Genomic DNA, 25,000 nt, shown 5'->3' on the forward strand with positions numbered 1-25,000 from the left:
AGAAGAAGAAGGGAAAGAAAAAGAAGAAGAAGATGAAGGGAAAGAAGAAGAAGAAGAAGAAGAAGAAGACGAAGAAAGAAGAAGAGAAGAGAAGAAAAGAAGAAGAAAAATTAGAAATATAAGAAGAAAAAGTAGAAGAAGAAAGGAGTAATATATAATATATATATATAATATATATATATATATATTATATATATATATATATAGCATCAACCGAAATAAATACATCTATATATCAACAGAACACACATACAAAACAAAGAAGGAAAATACAATCGAAGAATATCTGAAAGAGAGAAAGAACAAAGAGATGAAAGACATCAAAGAGAAAACAATGATACATAGGGAATCCTCTCCATATTTATGTTTTTTCCATAAAATATATATTAGCATGTTGGAACCAGTTGTTAGTCTAAAGCGGCATTCTTTGATAAGGAATGGATTTTCAAATAAGATTTGTACTTAGTAGTATCTGGCATATATCATCCGTTTCTTGGAGTCTCTGAGAAAATAAGTCCGCCATAATTCCTATTTGCTTTACACAATGAGAGAGAAGATGGAAGAGAGGAGAAAGAGGTTGGGGAGGATGTACTGTGTACGATGTTATTTGGCAATATACGTGTCGGTGTGTGGCATATATATATTATATATATATATATATATATATAATATATATATATATATATATATATACATATGCATGTGAGTGTGTGAATGCGTCCGTGTGTTTATTGAAAGGGATGTACTTGTCAGGAAAGAACATTTTGTTATTTATATACGCTGCATTGATATAATAATATATATATATATATATATATATTTATATATATATATATATATGTGTGTGTGTGTGTGTGTATATATATATATATTTACATATATTTTATATACATACATGCATATATACATACATACATAATATATGTATATATACATCTTTAAGAACGTAGATACATGCATTCACATGCGTAAGTACATACATAGGCAAATGGACAGATACAATTACATGTGTACACATTATATACATACATGCACAGATGATGATGATGATGATGATAGTGAAGGCACTGAAAAACAATACACACATTCACATACATACATACATACATACATACATACAACACAAACAAACAGGCATAAATACATAATAAATACATACAAGAGGGCATACACATGAGAGTGTTTATATATATGTGTTTGTGTGTACGTGTATATGTGTGTATATGTGTGTGTATATGTGTGTGTATGTGTGTGTATGCATGTATATACATATATACATACATCCACATAGACATATCCCATTTGTCATTGTTGTGTGTGACTCTATATGTAGTCTAAAAAACTTATCTTTATTACCCAATGTTGTTTTTAGTAAGTAATGTTTTTTACTTACATAGCAAATGCGTTTCTTTACATATTTGCTTTCTTTCTCCCATACATTTCAAGACAAAGTTCAGTCATGTTCGCAATATTACAAATGTGTGTTTAACGGTCTTTTTCGTCGCTCACGTGCATTTAGTTACATTCACAAAAACTCCCAAACCTGTAGAAACCAGCGAAGAGATCTCACACACACGCACACACACACACTCACACACACACACACACACACACACACACACACATATATATATATATATACCTATATATATATGTAGATATACACACGCAAACGCTCACATGCATAGATGCATACACATGTTAATACGTGTGTATGTTTCCTTTCAACGTAGCTATCTTGCCCTCTTTCTCTGTTTCTTTTTCTATATAGACACACTTACGAGATACAAGCATATTCTCTTGTATACAATCGTATACAAAAAGAAGAATGATATACACCCTTAGACGTACCTACGCAGACTAACACGCAGGCGCATGCAACCGCGCTGAATCGAGCAGAAAGACACCAGGAATCACATTGCTAAAGCCGTGCACTTCTATATAGATATATTATTTATATATTTGTATGCATATATTTGCCTCAATAAATTTTATAAAACATCACCAACTCACGCACGTTTGAAATTCATCCATCTTAGGTTATCTTATTGATCTATCCATCTATCTATCTATCTATCTATCTATCTATCTATCTATCTATCTATCTATCTATCTATCTATCTATCTATCTATCTATCTATTTATCTATCTGATTGGATTGTTGACACATTGGTTCTAATAATTTTGGCATATTTCTATGCCTTTTTCTTTTTGAACATTTTTTGTCGAAGTGGTGTTTAACAACATCTGCTTTGATCTGAGCAAATCCTTCACCGGAACATTCACCCGTTTAGGTAAATTTTCCAAATTTAAGACATTTTTACTTAGAAAATGGTTAAATTAGAAGAAGAAACCAGCGTTTGTCTGAGTGAATCTTTTCTGCTACCGAAGGTAGGTGAAGGCAAAAATAACAACATTTCGCTTGCTCACAAACGCATACGCTCGCACAATTGTATGATGCATGCACACACAAGAGCACTAGTCTGCCTGTAGAAGATGTAGACAGGGGAATCTTTATGAACAATAACAACAATACTTACTACTACAAACACCGCCTCCACTTCCACCACCACCACCACCACAACAACAATAACAACAAGCAACACGAACGAACAGAACAATTTTGCACCAGCTTTAATGCTGAAGAACAAATATCTCTTTTTGGAAAGGAAGAACTGATTGCATGCAAGACAATGCTAAAAAATAAAAAAAACAGAGCACATCATGCAACTGCAAACACCTGAAAAGATTATAGAAGATATTAAAAAAACAAAATAACAAATAAAAAATGATCATATACAAAGCACTTAAGTCAAAAACAAAACGTTTATAACATGCCAACTAGAAAACAGTAGAAAATGTTAAAAAAATTATATCATTCAAGGCAAAGTGTTTGCCACGATTGAAGTAGGATTCAACACAGAAGTAGGAGCCAAAGAGCCCTCAACGATGTCTTTCGAAAGTGAAGACATCATTATGATCCCTACATACCTTGGCCGTAGGGTAACTAGAATAAAAATTAAATATCCGCCCCGCTGAGATACAAATAAAATGGCTTGTATTTGCCATCTGCTATGATATCGAGGAGACAATTAACTTACTGGAAATTACAGTTCTAGAGAATCGGTCAAGGACTGAAACACATTTGAAAATATGCCGCATGTCATCAAACTAGCAGACAGTGCAGATTCCCATGTGGCCGTCGAAGGCAGAGGGTCACGTTTCTGCCTTTGTGGTAGTTAAAATCACTTGCAAAATAAATGCAAATTAACACAGCAAGAACAACAACAAAATCAAAACAACCGAAATACAAACCAGCACTGCTAACCACACCGCCAGCAGCAGCACCACTGATAAAACATCTCTATCAGCGAATGAAAGAGCTCCTGCAGCCGACAAGCCAGCACAAACAAACAACACCACCATCAGCGCCACCAGAATCAGAATCAACATCATCACCATCACCAGCAACAACAACTGTAGAAGTACGAAACCCAGAATAAAAGAAGGAAAGGACTTACCCCCAATCCCCAAAAAACTATATATGACTTCCCAACAACATCAACAACAACACACTCACAAATCGATTCCAATGTACTTCTCCTCCCATTTTCTGATTCCTCCGACTTGTCTTCTGATGAAGACGATACTGAAGAATGACAAATGGCCACAGTGGGGAGAAGAAAAAAGGGGAAAGCAGGAAGAAACGGGCAATCAAACAAAGCGGAGAGATTCACCACTCCAGAGAACCAAACCTACGCACAAAATAAAAGCATCAACGCCAACACGACAAACACAAACACCAAACGGTCCCAAAATGTTGACCGCGATATACACAAACAATTTGGACCTGATGCAATACATTAGGACAAACACCGCCATAACAGAAGACAACGTTAAAATCAACAACCACCCAAGCACAACAACACCAAAACACCACATTAAAATCCTGCACATGGCACAAAACAATCTTTCTTTCCACAGGCAACACTATGTCAGTGTTGTATTTCCCCCGCCCCCCCAAGTCCTTTTTCGATCCGTTTTGATCGATTTCGGAAAAGAAAATTCTACATTGTATTGTCCCGTCTGTGTTAAGCCCTACCTGACTAAATTAATCTATCTATCTATCTATCTATCTATCTATCTATCCTTTTTCGATCCGTTTTGATCGATTTCGGAAAAGAAAATTCTAGCAAGAATGGCTGGCACGTATGAATGACGAAGCCACCTTGAGCATAGTCCTATGAACCCAGAAATCGAAAACAGAGAGTTGCTTATTGCAAAAAAAAAAAAAAAAAAAAAAAAGAAATATAAAATGTGACTTCATTGACCGAGGTTACCGTGGTCTTTTCCGTAGGCTTTTCTTTCCACGGGTAAACCTCACCTGTCCTCCCCTTTACACTTCATATTGACATTTCTGTGATAACGATCCCTATTGATCATTTTTTTTCCTCTCCCCCCCTTCTTTTTTTTTTTTTTTTTTTTTTTAACCCCCCTTATTTTTGTCCTCTTCTCTCCTTTTACGATCCTTTTGATCGAACCTCCCCCTTCCCTTTTTTTTTTTTTTTTTTTTTTTTAATACCTTCAAAAGAAAAGCTCTACCTTGTAATTTGTTCTATCTGTGTGCAGCCCTGTGTGGCTAATAAAGAAACATATCTATCTATCTATCTATCTATCTATCTATCTATCTGTCTGTCTGTCTGTCTGTCTATCTATATATCTATCTGTCTGTCTATCTGCCTATCTATATATCTATCTATCTATCTATCTATCTATCTATCAATCTATCTATCTATCTATCTATCTATCTATCTATATATCTGTCTATCTATCTATCTCTCTATCTATCTGTCTGTCTGTCTGTCTGTCTGTCTGTCTATCTATCTATCTATCTGTCTATCTATATATCTATCTGTTTGTCTATCTGTCTATCTTTCTATCTACTATCTATCTATCTATCTATCTATCTATCTATCTGTCTGTCTGTCTGTCTGTCTGTCTGTCTGTCTATCTATCTATCTATCTATCGTTAAGACTTTCTTTTTTGTAAATATTTGTGTGTTTATACCGGCCACTTGCTATATATCGTTCTGTTAATAAACACATGCTTTGGATAGGAAACTATTCTGTTATGGATGTACAATTCTATTTTAAAGAACGAAGTCTATCTAAAAATATTCTTCTGAAAAATTCCATTGTAGGAACAATGTGCTCAAACCTATAGAATTTGCACAAGTTTCAAAAACAAAAATGAAAATAAAAATTACTAAATTTTTTGGATGGAAAAAAATCAGTGGAATTCTTCGGCTCCAGGGGATTTTCTGAAGCAAAAGAAAATATCCCAGTAATTGAGAATAAATGAGTTTTATTTCTGGATTGTGCATAATGATTGAGAATAAAGATAAATTTGCATTCTAATGATTGTCTGTGTATTACAGCTGAAATAGTTAATGTGTGGTTGCACATATCGTTGCACATATCATTGCACAGCGTGGGCGCCTCATTAATAGCATGCAGTTTGCAATTTTCAAAACCCGGTAAAATTACAGTCACACACACACACACACACACACACACACATATATATATATATATAATATATATATATATATATATATGCCATGTTTCAGTCATTTGACTGCGACCATGATGGGGCACCGCCTTTAGTTGAACACCTCGACCCTGGGACTCATTCTTTGTGACCCTAGTACTTATTCTATCTGACTTTTCTGCCGAACCGCTTAGTTACGGGGGTCGTAAACACACCAACATCGGTTGTCAAGCGATAGTGGCGGGACAAACAGAGACACACAAACACAGACATATATAAATATACATGCGATGGGCTTCTTTCAGTTTCCATCTACCAAATCCGAGGTTATGGTAGAAGACACTCGTCCAATGTGCCATGCAGTGGGACTGAATCCGGAACCGTGTGGCTGGGAAGCAAACTTCTTACCACACCCCCATTCCTATGTATGTATATCTGAGGTCATACAATGGCAGTTTCAAGTGCACACTCTGAATCAGATTACAATGGACTTCTCGAATGACGTATTGACATCGAAATCCAAATTACAATCCCACCATTGTTCCCATTTCTTCTTGAGATTTCATTACGAACAAAGTGAGGCAGCTTATTTGAGGATAAAGATCTTTCTAGAAATCTGAAATAGTTTAACAAACAAAACGCAAAATGCATGAATTAGATACAGATTTACAGCTTAAAATTTTTTTTATTAGCCAAATATTATTGGTAACCGTAAGTGTTACGTGAGAAAACCTGCTCGTTTTATAATGACTTTTGATTGATAGCAGTTTCTTTTATATAGAACTTTGAAGGGGCCTGGATAGTTGATGTTATCCTTCCTAGTTCATCAGTTATACATAGTCGATGCCGAAACAATGTAACACTAATTTGTCCACAGCGGTATTTGAAAACAGCACCTGGAGAAGCGAACAAATTATATTGCATAACTAATTCTAAATTACACACCGGATTACATATTCAACATCAACGCGAAGAAGAGAAACGAAAAAATCAATAGAAATAAGATACCAAAGAATAAGATGCCAAAGAAGAGATACCAAAGAATAAGATGCCAAAGAAGAGATACCAAAGAATAAGATGCCAAAGAATAAGGGATTTTCATGAGAAAGACTTACAAGAATCCTATTCAGTAGCGATGTAATGAAGTGAAGAGAATTTGCAGTAAATCGCTTGATGTGGTAAAATTAACAGCCAAGTCTTCCTCATATCACACGCACTCTCAAAGACATTATGAAATGACGTAGCTGCTTCCATCCTTAGTTATCGTCACCAACTAAGCAGATTTCTTAAAACTTGTGGGTTTTTTTTTTGTTAACAAGAATTATATTTGTATGGCATGGCCTTTATTACAAGCATGGCTTACTGTGGAATCAAAAAATATTTTCGTGTTAATTTTACATTTTATAAAATATTTTAAACGAAAACTGTGTCTGCGCCGCTTTGTAAAGTTCTATTGAGTGTAAATCTATGACGCAACCTATAGTTTCGGAACTGTTATTCTGAATGGTGATCAGCAATGTTAAAAAAAATAAATGGATTACCATTTTTTTGGAATGCGTGTGACCACTTGTCTGCTGGAATAGCAAATCCATGGAAATTAACAATGAAACAGCTACAAGTATGAACAAAATTAATTGTTTATCAAAGGGTTCTCTCAGCCTGGTAGACAAAGCAACGACGTTTCTTTAAAATAACCTCCTGATTTCTTTGGAAACGGATGAGAGTTTTCATAATTCAGTTTACCTGTGAAAAAAAAAAAGGAAATAAAAACACATACGAGATGTTATTATCTGTAACACCTGTAATCAGAGATTGGATGAGTCACGTAGGATCTGAAATGGGATAATGAAGAAAAATAACAACAACAACAACAACAACAACGATAAACAACAAACACAACAAACAACAGTAATAATAACAACACGAATAACAACGACATCACCAACAAGAACATAGCCAGCGGCAATGTGAGCAATTTCAATTATAAACAAGCTACAAGACTGAATAATCAGAAAATGAATGTCAACAACAACAAGTGACAGAATAAAAAGGACAACAACAACAATAAACATAATATGAACAACAACAACAACAACAACACGAAGGGAATTAATAACTAAGAAAAAAGAAGGCAGGCAAAAGTGAAAGCAAGGGAAAACATTAGCAGAATCAACGACATCCATAATAGAAGAAACATAGAAATGCTTTGGAAGAAAAAAATACACACACAGAGGCAGCAGCAGTAGCCGCAGCAGCAGCAACAAGCGTAAAGCTAAGAGGAGAGATAATGAAATGGATACAGAGAGTAAAGAATCACAACAAGAATACGTTTGTAGCAGCTGTAACTAGGGAGAGCAATGAAAGGATTAGTAGCAGTTACAACAACAGCAACAACAACAGTAGCAGCAACAACGACAACAACAGCAGAAGCAACAACAACAACAGCGGTTCTTGGAGCAAAAACGAAAGGAGTAGTGACTATAACAACGACGTTAGTGGGTACGATATCAAGAAAATATATATCTTGATATCAGTAATATTAGTGACAGAAACAACTTAAGTGGTAGTATCGATAGCAACATAGCATCAAGAGTGGTAGGATCGATAGCAACATTAGATATCGTAGGGTTAGAAAAAGTTGCCCTGCCCGACAACGGCAATATTAGTGATGCTGACAGAGGCAGCGTTAGGGAGAAGAAGCAAAATGAGGTGTATAGCAACAATAGCAACGGCCTTGTTACGCAGAGTAGAAGCAATAGCTATATTATAATTTTACCAAATTAGTGATGGTAAAAATAGCAACAACAGCAGTACACATCAAATATCAGTTGTAGTGATCGCAACAACTGCAGTTGGGGCATCAATAGCAAATCTGTTAGTGCTATTGATAAGCCAAATTGCTGTGAGCGCAAATATCAACATCAGTGCTATCAACAATAAGCGATAGAAATAGAGAATTCGGCAGCTGTCACAGCAACATTTTACAAACAACAAATTCGACAAAAATGCTAGCATCAATAGAAAAATTTGGTGCATGACACTATCAGCAGCATCAGCATGTTTGTTTTTGCTAGCAATGATATTTTTGATGGCAACAGCAACATTAATATTAGCGATGATAATGGTACCAAGAACTGCAACAATATTCGCAGGAAGAGGAACAGTAGATGAGCAACACCGGTATTAGAAGGAACAATAGCAAAGACAGAAATAATTCTATTAGCAAGAGCAAGAAAATATCTGCAATACAAAGATAGAAGCAGCAACAATAAACCAACGTGAAAAACTAAGACCTGAATAGGCGGGGAATCAGTGAAAATATTAACACGAAGACACAAATGTGGAAGTTTTACCTGCAAGAAATAATAGCAAATTCACCATGAGGCTAAGTAGCACTGCTCTGAGAATAAAGACACACTGGATGATGTAAAAACACACTGGATGATGTAAATCTAGAAACATGTCTGGTAATACTCTGGAGGGTCGTATTTGGAAAGTCATTGAAATTTGTCCAATTTCTTCTGAACTCACATGGCTCAACAACATGGTCGAAAATGACAAGATAACACCCTTATATTTTAAAAGCACATTCTAGTGTTCTAAGGAAGGAAGAACATTGTGTATAATGGACTAAAATACGTAAAATGGAATCGAATCATCACGTTTAGAATGGTTTCTCTTGCTACTCTTTTGAGGAAGTTAATTTCAGCCGAAACAACAATCACAACTAAGGTAGCAACAATTTTTTTTTTTTTTTAATCGGTATCAATTTCAGAAATAGAAACAGAATCAACGAAGCATTTCTCAAACACTTCATCACGATTATTAACGGCCAGAAGCGCAAATCCATCAGAAATATCATTAACGCAACGCACAACACCGGTAACAAAACCATCTGCTATATCCACAACTAATTGTCTTCAAAAAGGAAGAACACGTCATTTAATGAAGACACAGAAAGACGATGGCTAAAGAAAGTACGGGAGAGCTTTGGGTGATCAAGGAAGGGGGATAGATTTACTCATGACTCTGAACACTCAACTGGTGCAACAAAAATTAAACAGCAACACATATGTATGCATGTGTGTATGCGTGTGACTATATATATATATATATATATATATATGCGTGTGTGTGTTTGTGTGTTTGTGTGTGTATGCATGTATATATATATATATATGCACACAAACATACAACCGTCTACAAGTTTAGATATTTATACATGCATACATGCATATAAATATATAAATACCTATATATATTAGGAACACACGCATACACACACACTCACACACACACACACACACACACATATATATATATGGAGAGAGAGCGAGAGAGAGAGAGGGGGGAGAAGCAGAGAGGGCCAGGGATAGATTGATAACAAATATTTAGATAGATGTATAGATAGATGGATAGATAAATAGGTATGTAGATAGATAGACAGGAGAGAGAGAGAGAGAAGAGAGAGATAGATAGATAGATAGATAGATAGATAGATAGATAGATAGATAGATAGATAGATAGATAGCTAAGAGATACATAGATAGAGAGATAAGAGAATAGATATTTAGATAGATAGATAGATAGATAGATAGATAGATAGATAGATAGATAGATAGATAGATAGATAGATAGATAGATAGATAGAGAGAGAGAGATATAGAGAGATAGTTAGATAGATAGATTGATAGGTTTTGTTGATTTGCCAGTAAATATTTATATTCAACGTTTATAATAAATGTATATGTATAATTATACATATATATGTGTTTGTTTGTTTATGTGTATGTGTCTATGTGTGTATTTACATTCGAACACCTACACTCTCAATAATTTATTCAAATAATATTGCTATATATACACGCATAAATTTCATTTACATATACTGTTGTGACTCCACAGTGAAAATTCAATGAAGATATACAGTGAAAAATAAAATGTTAATTTAATTCTAAAATTCTATACGAAAGTTGTACTAATAAGTTTGTGGTAGCTATTAGTAATTTAGTTACGCAAGAGTCACCTAAGATACCATGTCTTCAGAAGAGAAATATTTAAATCAATATTAGAGTTATTAACAATATATGTACGTAAGGAATGAAGTAATCAAATTAAAACATTATGTCGTGTGTAACTGAAACTCTGTGGGCGTGCTTCTCTCTCTGCGCGTTTGTCCAATCACACATACAAACATAAATGAATACACATATATCTATTATTTGTACCTGTTTACAATCGTTGCATTGCGACCACGCTGGGGTAAGGCATTTAGTTGAAAAAAAACCTGGCCCTGTAATTTTTATTAAGTATTATACTTACTCTGCTGAAACACTACGCAGACGTACAGAAAACGACACAGGGGGTGGGGACAGACAGACTGACATAAAAAAGAGAAATGCATACATTGTGCGCGCTTACACACACACATACACACATACTCGCACACACACACACACACACACACACACACACACACACACGCACTTAACGACGGGCTTCTATGAGTGCCTACCAAATCCTTGCTTCAGCTTTGATTGGCCCGGGGTTATAGAAAAGCACACAGGCTATAAATTTGCCCAGTAGGGAACAGAAACCGAAAATGTGCGTCGGAAAATAATTATTTACCTCATAAGCATGCTATACACATTCCTGTGCATCTGAGATGATACATCTTCAGGTGCAGTTGCAGCTGTGTGGTAAGAGGCTTGCTTCCCAACCGCATGCTTCCGGGCTCTGTTCCACTACGGGGCACCTTGGTCAAGTGTCTTCTACGATATCCTCGGGCCAACCAAATCCTTGTCTTACTACGTAGAATTTGTTCTCACAATTAGAATACGCTAGATGGTTGCGAGCAACACAAACGATAGATAAAAACAGAAAACAAGAAATCTTATATATATATATATATATATATATATATATATACATTTCTAAGTATATATACACATATACATACATATATGTAAATATATATATATAAATATAATATATATATATATGTGTGTGTGTGTACGTACATATATATGGATAAAAATACATACATACATATATATATCATTTATATATTTATATATATATGTATGTGCGTGTGAGTGTGAATGTATGTGCGTGTAAGTACTTATATATATGTATGTATGTATGAATGTATGTAACAGTATTTTTACTATTGTTTTCGAAACCCCTTTTCAATACAAATACTCAAAGTCTGCCAGTAAAGCTGGAACCGAAATCTGATGTAGACATGAAAGATATTACACTATCGGAACAAAACAACGTTTCGAAATTTCCCTTTCCATTTCAGAAACTTTATTCTTACTCTGGGCCACAACATTAAAAGCCACAACAAGACTGGCAATGACAACCGCAACAACAACAGCAACACCATCAACAAAGCTAATAATGTAACAATATCGCAGTGTTTACAATTGCCATGATACTAGAGAACGACTGATAATTTTTTGTGGAGATTTGTCAGTTGAAATTCATCGCGTAGAGACAAACTGGTTATTGAACTTTATATCGCTGTCTGCTTGTAAATTAAGCCATCTCATAGTATAAACATCTTGAAGGGAATATAGAGCTAATTCAATCAAAACTTCTGGAGCAAATATATTTTATCTCCAGAGACAGATTGCAGTAGATTATCTTTTGAGTCAAGAGTGTGTATACCTGTGAATGGCTGCTGCTGTGTGTGTTTGAGTGCGTGGGTTTATATGTGCGTATTTGCCTATACGTGTGCAGATGTATACCTGAGCGTAATAATATATGTATACATATGCATGTGTGTGTGCGTATTTGCCTTGTGGGCGCGTGGTTGTATACGTGCGTCTGTTCCTGTATGTGTGTAGATGAATAAATGTGGAGAATATATGTATGTGTGTGTATGATTTGCTGCGTGTATACATATATGAACATATATAATGTCACACACGCTCACACACACAACACACACACACACACACACACACGCATATATGGAGTAGTGTAAATTTTTATATCTATATTTGTGTGCAACGTTGGTGTTGCGCACACAACTGAGGCGAAGAAAAGTGTTTTGGTGAATGCGAAGCAAATAAGGAAACACAGACATAAAGACTGTCACACACGGACGTTCATTGATATTGATGTACAAACACGCAAACAAGCTCTCAACTACAAACACACGCGCACACACACACACACGTGCACATATACTTTAATACTGGCTCGAAATTTTGTCTAGGGCGTTTTGGAGATGTGGCGGAGTCAAGCCGATCTCAGAGCTTGAATATTACTTACTTTATCAAACCACAAATGATGAAGCCCCAAATCGACTCGGCTGCATTTGAACCCACAACGTAAATGCGAACGAAATACTGGTAAGCATTTCGTCCGACCTGGCAAAGCTTCTGCCAGTTCGCTGCTTTCAACATCTACGTGTTTATATTGTGGTGGTTATTTTATCCACCCCGAAAGATGGAGGGACGACGCATAGTCAGCATCAGGGACATTCGAAATCAGAACATACATACGAAAGAAACACCACTAGGCTTTTTGTCCGGTGTATGTGTTTGTGAGTCTGTGTTTCTGCGTGCTATATATATATATATATATATACATGCACACATACACACACACACACACACACACATATATATATATATATATCTATACATATATATAGATAGATAGATATATAGATTGATATATAACGGAAGGTTTACGATAATAAACAAAATACGAAGGCAGGTGGAGTACAAACAAAGAAATGTATTAGTATGGCGCTCAGGAATAGAAATAGAACAAGTCTTTTACGTTTCGAGCCTACGCTCTTCGACAGAAAGATACACAGAAAAGAAACAAGGAGGGAAACAAGGAGAGAAATAGCTAAAAATATCAGATAATAGACACTGTCGATGTAGTCTACGTCAAAAGAACATCAACTCTACCGAAGTGTTTTGTATTGTAATTTCTTTCTCTCGATGTATAAACATGTCAAAATTTTAGAGCCATTTATGAGCACATATTTGGGTTTCGTTCACGTTCATTGTTAATTAATTCAATACATTATCATGTCACAGTATCTCTGGTTTACAATATTGTTTTAAGGGCGTCGCCGAAGTATCCAGCCCCGAATATTCTCAGTGAAGGATCAAACGTGTGTGTTTATATTCCAGTTAGTTCAGTTAGGTATCAAATAAACCGGTTTCACTTCCTCCACCTGTCCGCATATATATATATATATATATATATATATATATATATATATATATAGTATATAATATACACACACAACATAGTACACGCATATACACACACAATAATAATGGTTTTTTTTTTTTGTTAACAATTTTCCCTTAAGCTAAAAGGATCACTAGTAGTTCAACATATTTGCGGAGACTTATGTATATATATATATGTATATATACGCATGCATGCAACTAGAAAGGTATGTATACATATGAATATATATATATTCATATGTATACACATATTATATATATATATAAATGTACACTCGTTACAACATACAACCATGTTGTAGTGGCTATGAACATTACTTGTGTTTTATATATATATATTATATATATATATATTATATATATATGTGTGTGTATGTAGTGTGGATATATATATGTATGTATATGTACGTACAGGCACACATACATAGATACATATATGTATATATATTATATATATTATATATATATATATATATATATATTATATATATATAATATATAATATATATATATATATATATATATATATAATACATACGTACAAACATACCGTCCGATCACATTAAACTGCACATGCCAGAGATGCCAGACAACCGTCTAGACATTAATGACGAAATAAGTGAATAATATCTTAATTTATACTGTAATTTATGTGCATAAGTGTGTGTGTACAAACCCGTATATTGTTACAAGGTGTTAATCTTGTCACTATCACGCAAAAGTGAGCGATGGGTACTCTATTAGCAGAGCATGGTATGCATCGATGATGGGAGATTGCTGTTGTCGGGTCATTTGAAATTCCTATAATAGCGAAAAGCATCCAGCGATGAATGGAACCTGAAGTGTGGCTTATATACATAATTCGTTCTATTGGAAGTACATGGCGTCAAATTCGGTGGATGGAATTAAGTCGATTACATCAATATCACTGCATAACGGGTACTTATTCAACCGACCCCAAAAGGATGAAAAGCAAAGTCGACCTTCGCGGAATTTGAACTCAGAACGTAGCGGCAGACGAAATACCACTAAGCGTGCTAACCATTCTGCCAGCCCGCTGCCTTGTGTTATACACACCTATTTCCTTACTACCCACAAGGGGCTAAACACAGAGAGGACAAACAAGGACAGACAAATGGATTAAGTCGATTATATCGAACCCAGTGCGTAACTGGTACTTATGTAATCGACCCTGAAAAGATGAAAGGCAAAGTCGACCTCGGCGGAATTTGAACTCAGAATGTAGCGGCAGACGAAATACTATTTAGCATGCTAACCATTGTGCCAGCTCACTGCCTTGTGGCATACATACTTAATACCAACAGACGAATTGGTTATCCGGTATTCCCAGTATTTGTGTCTTCATCAGTTTTAATTTTGATGTAAGAATGATGGAATTACTTAGATTATATAACATGTTATATAAATGCAAATTCATCGGGTAATTAAGTAAGTCAGGTGACCAACAACCTGTTAATTAATCGATAAATTTTCAAGAATTTAACAAATGTAAGTTGTGTGTGTCAACGAGCTGTCAATTAAGAAAGGGTATTCGAATAAGATCTTAAATATAAAGACAAGTGTTGGTATTAGGATCAAGAAAAAGTCGTTGAACCAAGCAACCTCGGTGAGAAAGGCGAGAAGAGGCAGAACTTGTTTAATTAAAATAGAACGTAAGTGCGAAGCAAAGTTTAACCCTGTCGAGACGAGTTCAAAAGCCGTTGCCGCCGTTATCTTTGAAAAAAATAAAAAAGTAATTAAGAGAATAAGTAATATTAATTATCATTTAGTGTTTTATGTTAGTTTGGCCTTCATTCAATTAATTTATGATAATTGTGATAGGGGGGGAAGTGGAAAAGTAATAATGACACAAAATTTGGTAATGAAATAATTAGAGAATATTGAGAAACAGAACGACATAGAGCGGAAAAATATATATACAGTATATACATGTATACACACACACACACACACGCACGCATGCACACACACACACAACACACACACACACACACACACATATATATATATAAAGATTATAGATATAAATATATACATATATACAGATTTGGTGTTATATTGATGATGTGTTACGTAGGCTGTGGAATGATTTGAACTTCAATTCTGAGCATTGAAACATTTATAACCATTTTTTCAGTTCGAAGTATTTTGTTTGCTTTCTAGGAATTCACTACCCGGGATGAGAATTTTTTTTTCCACGAGATTTCCGGTACCCAGCAATAAACTCATTTGCCTACAACCATAAAAAGCTCACCTTCACCTTGCTGTCAACTTCAAAAACACACTCTACCAAGTAAACTCAAGACGAAGAACGGTGTTGTAAATCGATCGTTCGCCGCCATGTTATGCCTGAATTTAGGAGACAAGTAATCAGACAGATTTGCATCTATACCTGTTATCGAATTTTGACAGGTTCCGATATGAGGCAGATGGTGAGGTGCTAGCAACCTTCCCCCCACCCTTACAGTTTTACAAAGTAACCAACAACACAAATAACTACGGAGAGGCAGCCAAGGTTCAAACAAGAGCAAGAACAAAAGGCAATTTCAAAAGAGAAAAGAGACATGGTCATTCCTTACCCCAGTGAACTTATGTTATTGCACATATCTTGTCATGCGCTCAAAAATTAGTTTGATAATCGAGCTCTAATTGGCTGTATGCAAATGAGTTCATAACTGGGGACTCGAGGTAAAAAAAAACCCCAAAAAACTCGCACCCGGGATTCGTACATTTTTTACATTCATTTTGCTTTTTATCAGCAACGACACACAAGGGCTCCGTTGAAAAGTTAATCCACCTGTTATTTAAACTCACTGGTCTAACAACTAGACATCTACATCTTTAGTTATTTAGATCTTCCAGTAATTAAACTGTGATCGACTTGGGGCAATGTCACCAAAGGTTTATGGATTTAATGCGCTCTATAATTCATCGATTTCTTTTGCCTACCGGGAAGACAAGGAAACCAATACAGGTTGTCAAATAATGATAAGTGGCACAAATAAAATCACGCTATGATATAAGCACGCAAACACACACACACACGCCCCACAACGCACATATAGATTGATATAATATATATATATATACACATAAATAGATAGATACATATATATTATATATAAAAATATATGATATATAATATAAAATATATATATAATATATATATATATATATAATATATATATCATATATATAGAGAGAGAAGAGAGAGAGAGATACATATATATATATATATAATTATATATATAGATAGATAGATAGATAGATAGATAGATACATATATATATACATCTATATATACATAGAGAGAAAAATACAGAAAAAGAGAGATTGATAGATCAATAAATAGATAGATAGATAGAAGGATAGATAGATAGAGGAGAGGCTTCTACACAGCTTGTGTATAACATGTTATTTTGCAAGACACTGTCATGTGTTGGCCTTTGTAGAAGAAACTTGCTGCACGTGCCGAGAAGCCGAACTGAACTGAAAACCTTATGCTAACAAACGAACATCCACCCACACACATTAGCCAGCCTCTGTACATGCGACTCAATGTACGCAGATAAGTTCATATTTACAAAAAGGTTGGAAACTATTACAGGTGCGTTCATTTTATTCCCATTTCCCATAACGACCTTTTTTTTTCCTTCATGTTTTGGAACGCACTATTCCCCCGTTTTGTCGATTCTTTAATCACTGAGATAATATGGCTGGCCAGAAGTAGCGATCTGTACTGACGGCTTAGAGAAGAAAAATGTCATGGGAAATCTATGTGTGCGTGCGTTTGGATGTTTGTTTGTGTGTGTGTCCCCGTGTGCGTCTGTATTGTGGGTAGGTGCGTATGCGTGTGAATATATCAGAATTATGTGCGAAATATTCGTCTTGCTGTATAATATATACACACATTTATTTGCACCATTCACCACATATCCTTACCGCTCTTTCCAGCTCAGTGTGTGTCTGACTCATTTTCATTGTGTGTGTGCTCGGGGTCGGCGTTGTATACATACATGTTCACACACACACACACGTATTTATATATTCACACGCCCGTATTTCCCCACCCAATTCTCACCTTAATCTATTTTTTCCATAATAGGTTTGGCACATTTCGTTACAAATCAAAAACCAAAATATAAAATTAATATAAACAAAATATAATAATCGAGAAATAATATTTGTTTTTTTTATGTATATCTATGCTTGGCTTTTATTTACATTATCTCATGTCAACTTTTGCTATCCTTATTAAAAAAGACTTCTTGATACTCACCCCATTTTTTTATCACTCATACTCACTCATACTCATTTAGATCTAAGTTATTTTAACTCTCTAATGGAAAATAATATTTTTGTTATGTTCTTGGTTATTATTATTATTATTATTATCATTATTATTATTATTATTATTATTATTATTATTATTATTATTATTATTATTATTATTATTATTATTATTATTATTAATAATTTTTTGCTGGTCATATTTGTTGAATTTGTGTTCTTTATTTTTGTTTTGTGGTTTAGATTTCATTCATCAATTACTTGGTCCAACATTGTATTGTATTCTATTGTATTCGCGGATTTTTTTTTTTTCGTGGAAGAATTTTATGGTTAGTGGGGATGCGATATTTTCTTTCTAAAAAACTTGGCATCCCTATTGATTAAGAATTCCCAGATGTAAACTTTGCACTGAGTTCGTGGCCTCACTCGCCATATCACCTCAGCTTAAACATAATCATCGCTATGACCCAAAACAATATGTGCTGCTGTTTTTTTCTACCGGTTCTATCTATCTATTGTCAATTGAAAATAATTGAATTATTATTTTCTATGTGAATATATACTGTATTAACGGACAGTGTGTTATAAACTAGTGGTAAATTATTTTTTTGATGAACCTATATTACCGAAACAGTGAATTAGTTGAGAAGATCATTTGAAGGCAATAATACCGAAATTCCGCTGAGGATATCGTTTTCAAATTACTCCCAACTTTATGAAATCGAAATGTTCTACGTGTTAATATAATCTTATATCTATTAAGTCCCAAAATGAAATGTCTAGTCATGGATAAAGCGCATTTTACGACAGGCCTCTGTGAACAGTGCCGTTATCCGCCTTAGAAAATCAGTAACAGCAATTCCTCACAATGTGATTTCGACTAATGTGAATGTTTTTATACCATACGTGAATGAGAATGCATTATACGCGAACACTATTGGGATACGCGTCAATATGAATGTGAAATTTGTTGAGATGAGAAACGCATTCATTTCCTATCATCGATTCTCAATCCTCACCTATGCATTCATTTAAGAACACCGTGATCCGTTTACAGCAATACATAGGAAAGACGTACGTAATTATGAGACCTGGAAGTAAAGTAAGACATCACTTGATAATAATTATATTGGTATTTTACTTTGACAGGGAGCTACGAATTATGGGAAAGGAACGAAGCGGTTTCGTAGAGACGCAGTCATAACCAGCATCTGGCATTTTAACCTGTGCCGAAGAAAATATGTTGTCGAGGTAGAAGTGTGAAACTCAGAACGCAAAGGGAGAAAAATCAATTCGTGCCAGGAAATTGGTCAGATGCTTCTCAGCATTTTAGTATCCAAGATCCTTTATGGGTAATAATGTAGCTCTAGTTGTAATTCAGGGTCAATAAATTAAGTACCACTTGTACATTGGAGTTGATTAATTAAGCACCACTTGTAATTTGGTGTGGATAAATTAAGTACTAGCTGTACTTCTGGGTGGACAAATTAAGTACCAGCTGTACTTCGGGGTGGATATAATCGATTTACCCACTTTCCTAGAAATTACTGGCATTGTGTCAAAATTTGAAATCAATATTATCAGATCTCGTTCTACCATTTCAAACGTTAATGTCCACATCACAATCGTGCTTAATACAATTACCATCTCCAGGGCCACCTCCATCAAAACCACCACCACCACCACCACCAGCACCTCCATCAAAACCACCACCACCACCACCACCACAACGAACACCACAACCAATACCACCGCCACCACCACATACACTACTATCAGCATCAGCAGCATCACCACCATAAAGAGAACGATAACCTCCCAGTAATACCATCCCTCGCACCCGCCACCACCACCACCACTACCATCAGTATAACAAAAGGAAAAACAAAACAAATCTCACAACGTCCCATTGCGGCCATCACTCTAATCATCATCATCATCACCACCACCACCACCACCACCACCACCACCACCACCACGTCCACCGCAACAACTACATTCACTGCATCAATTATTTAACTGATAGACGCTAATACATACCCTAACAGAGCCCCGTCGCCGTCGCCGCTGCTTCCTCCATTAGCCTCATCTCTCTCTGTTACATGCACGCGCTCTCTTGACCCCGTGAACTGCGAACAAAAACTGCCTGCAACCAATTGGAAAACTCAAAAATGTGTTATGCCACTCACGTTAGTCTCAGACTTTGATCTCTATTAATTAGTTCTTTGTCAGTTGTCAGTAGTAATCAACAATATTGGCGAGCCGGACTGATGAGTAATCTATACAGATAGATAGATAGATAGATAGATAGATAGATAGATAAATAGATAGACAGATAGATAGATAGATAGATAGATAGAGAGAGAGAGAGAGAGAGAGAGAGAGTGTGATGCGATCGTATTGTATTCATGACATGTATAGAGTTGGCGGGTGTGATCGATCTAATAAAATGATTATAAATATTTAACCGTGTCCTTACACATTTGCATTCAGCTATTGTTTTCCGCAAAGGCTTCATAACGAAATATTGTTCTCATACAGAAAATAACTTATTAGACTCATATTGCACTCTCATATTGCTACTATTGCTATACTAGTAGAGGAAAGTATCGATCGTCTTCTCTGACCTCCTTTGATATGTTTATTTTCTGCCTCTGTGCCTCTTGTTTGTATTTCCAGGATATTTGTTTTATCTTGAAAAGTATATATATATGTGCATCGCAATACGAGATTAATTTGTTCCATGACCGAGTTCGTTTTACGATTTACTCGTTTTACGAATCAATTTCCCCCCTTCAAATTAACTAAAATATAATTAATCCGTTCCAGCCCCCAAAACCACACGACCAAGTTTTTTTATGAGTTTTAAAACAGAAAAGGTGTAGTTACAAGTAAAATGACAATTATAAAAAGAAGAGAATTCAAACGAAATATGTAAACTGGTTTTATTAACTGAATTATCTTAAAGATGGGATGATTTGTGGGCTCGTACCGCGGATATCTGCTCGCACTTCCAGACATAAATTCGCACGAGTCTCGGCTCGTACAACAAATTAATCGTACAATGGGAAAATTGGACACTCATTCTGCGAGGTCCTACTGTATATAGTTAATATATATATTGGTTTTATTAGAATATTATATCCACTATTACCTGTAGTGTCAGAACTCCCCTCTCATACCTCCGGTATTAACGTACATTCCTCTGTGTGTATGTGTATATATATATATATATATATATTATATATATAGTGCTGTGTCATTTGGAAGATCATTTTCTTTTTGTGCCCTATAATTTAACACACTCACTTATCTGTTTGTTATTTATTTTTCTAAAATTTTCGTTGCGTCTTGCAAAATTTCCAATAGTCTTGCCAGCTGAAAAGGTTGCAAGACGTAACGAAAATTTTAGGAAAAGAAAAGAAAGAAGTGGCAATTTTACAGGTGAGTTTGTTAAATTATAAGGCACAAAAAGAAAATGACTCTCCCCAGACACAACTGAATATGCTTAAGAATCTTGCAAACAAAAACCCAAAACGAAATATATATAAATATATATATATATAAGGGTACATATATTCGAAAAGATGAATAGAAATGGTGTCATATGATAAGTTCCCCACTTTAATAATTTGAAGTTTACAATTTTGTAAACACGTAATAACTTATAAACAGTTAATTATCAAAGTAGAAAATTATCAGAAATGACGTTTGTAATCATTTTTTCAAACCTATGATACTGTACCAAGAACTTTCTCTTTCTTATTTCATCGACAGAAGCGATAGAATAAGTGCCTGATTTATACAAAACCTATAAGTCCTGAGATTGATTAAACCCATCTATAAGTTTAAATCAGTTACATTTCCGTTTAATTATAAGAATTAATGCGTTGAACCCTAAAAGTCGTTAGCATAATGGATAACATTCTTAACGGCATTCCTTCCGGCTCATTACATTCTGAGCTCACGTTCTGCGGACGTCGACTTTGATGCTCTTCCACTTCGGTGCCCATAAAATAAATACCAACTGAATACTGGGGTCGACGTATCAACTACCCCATCTCCATAAAACTCGATGACTGGTTCCTATATTCGTATGTACTTCAATATGAGAACGGAATCGAGCTCTCTAGTGAACACATGATTGATAGGCGTGCATACATACATACCTACTTCCATTACACACACACTACACACACGTACACACACATACATACAAAATACACACACACACACACATATGTAAACGTCGTGTGTAACGTAAGTCGTATTTCGGAAATTACTTATCTCCTTCCAGGTGAATATTGAATACTAAATATTAGAAAGATCTGCCTTCTTGAGTAGCCCACGCGGATTTCAAATACTTGCAAAATTTAATTTACAGGAGAGTTAAATATGCGAACATGTCCGAGGCTACAGCAGTGATAATAGCTTCCTATAAGTAATTTAAAATCCTATTTTCAGGACTGAAGTTTTTCCCTACAAATAAATATATGTACGCATGAATTTGTGTGTACACACACATACACACACACATGCGCGCGCACACACGCACACATGTATATGAATACAAACAGCTATAGACACGTACACAAAACACGCATGCAAACATGGACATATCTGTGATTGCCTTTCTAACGACCAATCATTCATCTAATCCATAGTTACATACGTGCAGACACACACACATACATACATACATACATACATATATACATGTATGCATATATATATATATATATTATATATATATATATATATATATAAATAATATATATATCTCTCTCTCTCTCTCTCTCTCTATATATAATATATATATATATATATATATATATATATTATATATATATATATATATATATATATATATACACATACAGATTCACATGAAATCACATAATGAAATATAGATGCTGCCTAGGCGAAATGGCACGTGAAAACGCCAAATAGTCGTACATATTTAAATAAATAGATATGCATTCTATTATCTTCTCCGGATATTGAAACCTGTGTCTAATGGCCGCGGGTGAATGCAGATACAACATGAATAGCTAAAACGTTATCGATTAAATAACAAAATTAGCAAAAGCAGCGTTTATAGCAACAATACCGATAAATATCTGAAGGTATAACTTTACGGCTTTCCTTTTCTCCTTTGAGCGACAGTTTCAGAAAACCTTTCATGAATTCAAGTGATTTGGACATTCGGCTCACGGTCGGAAGGTCGTGATTTCGATTCCCAGAGGTTCCTTGTTTCCTGCAGCAAGTACCTTTATTTCATGTTCCACTCTGGTCCACTCTGTTGGCGAAAATGTGCTGTACTTGTAAATCACAAGGAGCCATTCTTAGCACTTCCTGTGTCACGCTGAGTCCCCCTGAAAACTACGATAATGATACGCGTGTCTGTGGAGTGCTCCGCCACTTGTACGTCACTTTCACGAGCAGGCTGTTCCGTTGTTCGGATCAACTGGAGCACTCGTCATCGCAGTGTCCAAGTTGCAGAAAAGACTCCTTCCAATCCCCTGATGTAAAATGCTTAAAGAATTCTCTTTATTTATGGAATATGGGTCTCCTTGATACACGGCTAACACGTCCCCAAGATTGGGTGGAAGATAATAATATTAAAATTTTCCATTGCCAAGCCAACCAGCTGATATGAACCCCATTGAACACTTCTGGGGCATAATGGACAAGATACTTTGTATAAAGATCAAGAAAGCATCCTCAAAGCCAGATCTTTTGAGATTACTGCATGAAACTTGGCAAGAAATACTTGCAGAGACTATACGTCATCTGATGACTAGCATGCCTGAAGGTACCTAGCTTTCTAATAAATGCAAAAATGATGTCTACTAAGTATTAGATATTCACATAATAAATATATAATCTGAATATATAATTTCAGATTTAAATAAATTTCAACAATGTTAAAGGTGTCTAATTATTTGTGTCATGTCTCTGTATACACATTATACTAAAAACATAAGATATTCACTCACAAGACAATGAAGATTTTTCTTCAGCTTTGGAGAATTTTAACGTTCCTGTGTTGCTGCCATATAATTTTACTCTAACGTGTGTGGTTGACTTAATTTCAAATTCTCTTTCATTCCTGTGTCTGCTGCCAGTTCTTCGTGTTACCACCACAAGTGGAATGCGTTTGCAGCATACTTTGTCACGACACATTCCATGAAATGATTTTTAAAAAGCATTCTGTAAAACACATGTACAACTCACATATACATGCGCGTTCATATATCTATATATGTATGCAAGCAGGCGCGTGTGGCATTGTGTGCTTACAAATTTGAGAGCGTGATAAAGAATATTATGGATTAATTCTAAATGACATCAAATAAAATCAGTTGCTTGAGAAACCTATATGAATAAGAGCATAGAAAAATACTTACACGTTGCCTTTTGTGCCACTAGAAGTAGCTTTCCAATTCTTCACAAACTTCTAAAATGCGTAGGATGTGAAATAAACATACTTCGATAGTTGTGTTAGCTGTTTTGTGACAGACATGCTTGCGGCGGTAAAAGTTCTCGACCATTTTTTCAGAAGGAACGATGTGTTGTGAGAGACAAGTTTTATGCGCTAAAACAGAAGCGAAGCAAAATGATTCGAGGAATTAGGTTGTAGAAGTGTAATATGGCCACCCAAGACCAATTCGGTAAACGAACAAATTACTCGCGTTCCACCGGATCTTTTTGGTCTTCCATCTAAACTGTTTTTGTACACTGAGGGCTAGTAACGGTGGTAGGTTTTAGTGTTTCACCCAGTGACCTAAAATGAATACTGACAGGGACATCCCACTTCCTTGCTAAGACTGACAGGGGATCTTTTTATCGATATAAGCAATGCTTATATTTGTGCGAGCAGCCAAATACTGGTTTTGTATGCTCGGTCCTT

The sequence above is a fragment of the Octopus sinensis genome, linkage group LG23 (genome assembly GCF_006345805.1).
Source record: "Octopus sinensis linkage group LG23, ASM634580v1, whole genome shotgun sequence".
Taxonomy (NCBI): Eukaryota; Metazoa; Mollusca; class Cephalopoda; order Octopoda; family Octopodidae; genus Octopus; species Octopus sinensis.